The 6,778-nt window shown below is 41.4% G+C and overlaps 1 protein-coding gene across 1 annotated transcript in view; it reads right to left on the reverse strand.

The window, feature by feature from the left end:
* The window catches only part of GPR19 (G protein-coupled receptor 19), a 42,619-nt gene that overhangs the window by 34,115 nt on the left and 1,726 nt on the right, over window positions 1-6,778 (reverse strand). The window lies entirely within an intron of this gene.

The raw sequence follows: 6,778 nt of genomic DNA on the forward strand, positions 1-6,778 counted from the left end.
AACTCCTGAGCTCAAACAATCCACCCGCCTCGGCCTCCCAGAGTGCTAGAATTACAGGCGTGAGCCACCGCGCCCAGCCTTCATTCTAGATTTTCTACATAAGAGTAGGAGAAATTCAACTCTTAATTGTAACACTTGCCACTCTCAGGAAAATCATTTCTCAAGAACGCTAGATACGTTTGAAGAACACATTCATATTCTTAAGAGTGAGAAGTCTAGTGACTTGGATATCATCTCCTCTCTTGGTCAATAATAACAACAAAAAGAAAACTAATATTTAATTTGTGCCAAGTATTTACATACATGATATTGTTTAATCCTCCTATCAACTCAATGAGATGAGTACTATTAACAACATTTGTTTTACAGATGAGGAAACTGAGGCCCAAGGACGATAATGTGCCCAGAGCGGTACAGTGTGGGAGCTAGGACTGGGAATCACGTAACCTCACTCCAGAGCAGGCTCAGTGTACTACATCACTCTGTATCATGAATAATGGACTAGACTAAAATAACTGGTCAATTTAATGTGTTGTGACTACTATGGCCCTTTGACAGAAGAAATAACAAAGATTGCTTTTAATTATTTGAGAGGAAAAAATGACCAAATTATTCATTCCTTTTAGGATGAATGCATGTATACCTTATGGCTTAATGATAAAATATGAAAAATAATTTCACAAGGAGTCATAATCCAAAATATTAAGGATGGTTATAGAACATATCATATAATATACTAATTCTGTTTAAAATATATTAAATTTGTAATCACCAAACTTATTCCTATTAGAAAAAGATAAAGAGACATTGTCTTTCACTTAAACCCATAAAACCCTACAATACTTGTGTTACTGGGGTAATATTTTGAAAATGATTAAGGTGATTTTTTTCTCTTCTGCCTGAGGAATTCATTTGCCCTGGGGATAGGGAGTATAGCATTATTTATAAAAGGAATGAAGGCCAGGCACAGTGGCTCACACCTGTAATCCTAGCACTTTGGGAGGCTGAGCCGGAAGGATCACCCGAGCCCAGGAGTTTGAGACTAGCTTGGGCAACATAGCGAGACCTCGTCTCTACAAAAAATTTTTTACAAACTCAGCTGGGTGCGGTAGCACGTGCCTATAGTTTTAGCTACTTGGGAGGCTGAGGCAGGTGGATTGCTTGAGCCCAGGAGTTCGAGGCTACAGTGAGCTATGATTGAACCACTGCCTGGGCAACAGGGTGAGACCTTGTCTCAAAAAAAAAAAAAAAAAAAAGGAATGGCTAAAACAGAAGGCATTAATATTCAGCTCCTGAAATTCAAAATAGGACCAAGACAATAGACTTGAAATCCAGGATATTGTTTTGAAAGCCATTCTCTAAATTCCTTTAATTCTGCCCTTAGCTTGTCATCAACCAACCCTGGAAGACTTTGCTCAGTGTTCTGTACCGCACAGCTGCATCTTCATGTAAAAACTTTCCAAGGGGTTCCAGAACATGCAGTTTCATGGGAACTAATTTCTAGAGTCTCTACTTCCACAAGTATGTTTTCTGAAGCTGCTTTTCCTGAGAACTGGTGCAGTCAAGATGTCATGGATGTCATATTGGTTCTTTGTTCCCACCTAGTTTTTCTTCCATTTTACCATAGATTGGCAAATCTCTACCCAACCTTTACCTCAAATTCATTGCCTGAATTTAAAAACCTCCCGGCAGGCTGGGCGCGGTGGCTCACGCCTGTAATTCTGGCACTCTGGGAGGCCGAGGCGGGTGGATTGTTTGAGCTCAGGAGTTTGAGACCAGCCTGAGCAAGAGCAAGACTCCGTCTCTACTAAAAATAGAAAGAAATTAGCTGGACAACTAAAAATATATAGAAAAAATTAGCCGGGCATGGTGGCGCATGCCTGTAGTCCCAGCTACTCGGGAGGCTGAGGCAGCAGAAGGATGGCTTGAGCCCAGGAGTTTGAGGTTGCTGTGAGCTAGGCTAACGCCACAGCACTCACTCTAGCCCGGGCAACAAAGCGAGACTCTGTCTCAAAAAAAAAACAAAAAAAAAACCTCCCGGCAACCAAAGTAATAACTGGAAATATTAGGGATAATACTGAGAAAGTAAATGGCTCCAATAATTGGGTAACAAATCCTTTTAAAAATCAGCAGCTTTCTAATTGCTTTAAACAAAATTAAAAGCAAACCCCTATCTAATTGTCCACTGAGAAATTCATTAAAATAGTTTTCTTAAAACAAAGGTCTTCTTTACAGAAGAATGCCAGTTAAAAAATGCAGAATATTATAGTAAGAACAACATTTTTGCAGCCCCCAGTGAAATAACTGCTTCTCTGCCTTGTTCACCTTGTGAACATCTACCCCTCTCTCAAACCCTGCTTGGTTTTATCTTGTCTGTAGTTCTACGTCTCTCCCACTCCCCTCCCTTCCAAAATAAATTACTCACATCTTTCTTTTTACTATAGCACTTCAATTTTCACACATATTACTTCTGTGACTGCATATATCATATTGCATTGTGTTCCTAGATTCTTGTAGGGAGGAATGTCATCCAATTCATCTTTATACCTCTAGGATCTAAAAAACAAAGTAAGTACTCAACAACAGTGTTCCAGTACATTGAACAAGCATGACTTTTGGGATTAACTCAAATAACTTAATTTTTATTTTCCACTGTTCCTTTGAAAACACCCTGTAGTTGCTGGTTCTTCTCCTATCCCTGAATTAAAATGTGGGTGGTACCATTACTTTTTCTGGTTACTTTTAGTTAAGAGATGTTAATAATTAAAATATCCAGTCCTCCACAATAGTCAAAATTTGGCACCTGACTTAAAGTTTAGGCTTTTCTCCCTCCTCCCAGTTTGTGTCTGCTGCAGGTAGGGAAGCCTACATTTAGGAAAAGAGTGTGGCCACTTCCCTCTTTCCCTGACTTGTTTGTCTAACCCTCAGATCGTGCCCATTCCAACTTCTAACCCCTTCATCGTTAAAGAGCAAGATGAGCAAGAGTGTTACTTTGTTGGCACTTTATGAGCTGCCGTCACTTTCTCTGCACCTCACCGGTATTAAAAGCTGACTTCTTATCTCATGGGCACCTTTGTGGGTTTTGGGAGACAAACTTCTGTATCTATGAATTTCTCAACTGCAGTTCCTTTAACCAGCTGGCCATTTACCCTAACTTCAGAAAGATCTTTAGTTTTCCCTGATGAAGCCTATTCATCAATTTGGGTGGTCATCTTGGTCAGGTCCACAGTTGAACCCCTGCTGATGTGCCTGCACACACGCTCGCTCTCTCTCTCTCTGTCTCCTTTCCCTGAGTTTGCAGGAAACGTGCATGTCTTCTTTGTCCTGACAAATTTCAGGAATATAAACCCATCACTAACAAAGTAGCAAACTCTCTTTCAGCCTATAAGATTGTTCAGGTGGAAGACAGACATTTAGTGCATTGTGTCCCCTAAACTCTGGGAAGCTTTCCAAGTGGTCTCATTGAAGGCCCCTTTCCCTAGTCTTTGAGTGCAGGGCTTTAACACTTCTTTTCCTCCTTAGTGATGAAGTCCTCACAGCACTCCAATAACTCCATTCAAATATCCTCTTCGAAATCCCTTTCCCAATCTTCACTCTTGACTCTTTTAAGCCCTTGATACCAGTGACAGTTTAAGGGTAGTCTAATCAGTTTCACCCTCCTACATTTTGCACAAATCCCACAGTAATCTGTCTTTGCTATCTTGTCTTAGGATGTTAGGCAGCACTCCTATTTTAACATACTTTTATAAGAGTTTATCTAAACTGTTATCACTTTTAGTTTTTCTATTTCTAACTTTCAACCTGCTTCCCTCATCTCGAGTCTCCCATCCTCCTACCCCATTCTACTCCTCGCTTCTGCATAATCTGCTCTTCACCCACTTCATAACCTCTAGTTACTTGACCCCTGCATAGTCTCTGAATCCCTTATCCCCTTACCAGGCCAACAATGTTTAGCCATTTTACCAACACTCTTGCTAGAGGCAAGAGCAAACCAATGTCTTTGTCTTTTCCCCATACCCACTTTAGTAATTCCCAATCTTGGTAGCCTCTGACCACCTCTTTCTCTGTTTGAGTCCTTGGACTCCTGAATATTGACAGAAAAATTCAGAAAACTATACTGATTGGATCTAGCACAGATTTGATATTTTCCAGTCTCAGTTGGGCCAACTCTGGCTTGTGCAAGTCTTTGCTCAGGTCTTAAGATTATCTACCACATCCCAGGATGACACTCCATTTAGTATTCCAGGAGGTTGCAACTCTAATAATGGCAGACACATTTTTGGAAGATACATTGTATCATCAAGCTTCCCAGCACCTAACCCAAAATACTTTTCATAGAGTAAAAAACACACTGCATACCTAAGAAAAGCTCACTTGTGTCCAAAGACAGTAGTCTCATTGCTAAACTATACCAATTATATAGTATTTTATTTCCAATATCCCAAAAAGAGGCAGAAAGATGGACTGGACCCCCTTATATGTAGGACCAGAACCCTATATTGGTACAATATGAAATTTTGTGAACAAGGTCCAACAGGCATTTGACATCCACAAAGCAGAAAAGACCTAACCACAGTTTGGAGTTTTTTTGTTTTGTTTTGTTTTTTTCTATCTGGGGGCCTAAGCTCTTTCCTGCTTTTGCTTCCTGTGCAAAAGTACTAGCGGTCTCCAGCAAGAACCTGAAGCATCACTTGTATTTGGTTCCAGTCCTGACTCATTCTAACTCATAAAAACCATTGAAGACAGACACCAATCTGTCCAGTGTACCTTCCTGTCCCAGGAGGACTCTGTCTCTCACTCATGCATGCCTGCTTCTCAAGAAAAGGGACCCAATTAAAGACAGGTAACCCCATGTGGCAAAAGATACTCCTGACCATTACCATTATATTTGGGTCTTGATATCCAGTGAATGTAGTATGGTTTTCAGCTTCTGAATTACTTATATCCCTAGAAACTAGAGTTGTCCTACTAGAAAGCACCTTGTCTCTTAACAGCTGAAATTCTTGACCCAGAGATGACACTTCTATTCCAAGTGATACTCTATTCACTGAAAGGCTACGAAGGCAGGTTTGAACCTCACCTTTCTCATCTGTCAGTACCAACAAAACCACGTGTGTGGTCAGAGCAGCCACATGAATCCTAATAGGCTTTGGGAAAAGGCTTCATTATCAGTGGCTGGTGGTACATACATTCCCACCTGCACCCCCACACACTGGAAAAGAACATCCACATGCACATATTTCAATCACGCCTTGATGCCCTCCCCAACCAACAGAGCAGAGCAAACTGTAAAAGTTCACCACAACCCACTACTGCCATCAGCCCTGCTCATGGCTCAAGATTCACATGTGATAAAGCAATAAAGACATCATCATTTGTGTTGTCTGTGCTAGATAAAAGGACCAGCTTGAGAGGCTCAAAGTCTTCCATCTCTACAGCAAATCCTGTATATTCCTGGCACCTATATTAATGACTTCATCACTGACCTTTCCAAATCAGTATGCTAACCACATTCTTTTCACCATAGCCTCCCTTTGAATATGGCTCACTATACCCTACTCATCTGCCCATCTCAAGCTCTAGGCTTTATTCCTCTAGAAATTTTTCAAATATATAACCATCCAGATCAGCAGTTCTTAAGCCAAAGGTTTACTTTTCTCTTCTAGAGGGAACTCTTAAAGGAGTGGCTCTCAACCTTAGTTGCAAAATGGAGAGCTTTAAAAAAAAAAAACTGATGTCTAGGCTCTACTCAGAGATTCTTCTGATTTAATGGGTCTAGGGTGAAGCCTGGGCATTAGGATTTTTTAAAGCTCCCCAGGTGATTCTAATGTGCAAGAAAGGTAGAGAACCTGTCTTAAGGCTCTCTAAAAATAGATGGATCTATGCTCCATATAGCATCCACAATTCAATGGGTAGGTGGCATGTACTAAATACTATATACCAATTTCTATGCTAGGAACTCATGTAGTCTTCTCAACAGTACCTCATTTTGTCATTACAATAATCCTATGAGATAGGCACTGTTATTCTTATTATACAAATATGGAAACCAAGGCTCAGATAGGTCGCACAGAGTGATTGGAAGACCCTAAAGTCAAACCCCAGGTCTGATTCCCAATTCTACGCTTTCTATAACATACTGAGATGTGATGCCTCTTGGAGCTAGATGATCTCACTCCCTAAAACAAGACACCCAGGCTTTATCCCAGAAATCCTATTTTATTGCATCTATTGATTTGTCCTGTAGCATTTTCCTATGAACTCCACACATATAGCCCAGCTGCCAGGGTATACTTTAGGCTGCCAAAACGAAATGAAGTGCTCTAGGGAGAACTTCTTGGTAGGCGACTACCATGCCTAGCTCTTTACTGAAGTACTTCCACTCTATATGTTCATTCATACTTGGATCTTTCTCCATCACTACTAGCTTCAATCCTGTGGCTTTCCTGTTAGAGCCGGTTCCCCTCGGCCCCAGGAACAGAGAGGCAGAGTCACCAAGGCTGCAAATGGCAAAGGAGTTTATTGGCTAGCTTGAGCTAAGGTCCAAGTCCCAGAGCACCAACGCAGTAGCCTCTTCTAAGGGCTAGGACCCCGCCTTGGGGTAGAGGTTAAGCTTTTATACCTTTTTCTGTTTTTTTTTTTTTTGAGACAGAGTTCACTCTGTCGCCCGGGCTAGAGTGCCGTGGCGTCATCCTGGCTCACAGCAACCTCAAATTCCTGGGCTCAAGCAACCCTACTGCCTCAGCCTGCCGAGTAGCTGGGACTACAGGCATGCGCC

Source organism: Propithecus coquereli, unplaced genomic scaffold, assembly GCF_000956105.1.
Source record: "Propithecus coquereli isolate 6110/MARCELLA unplaced genomic scaffold, Pcoq_1.0 Scaffold487, whole genome shotgun sequence".
Lineage (NCBI taxonomy): Eukaryota > Metazoa > Chordata > Mammalia > Primates > Indriidae > Propithecus > Propithecus coquereli.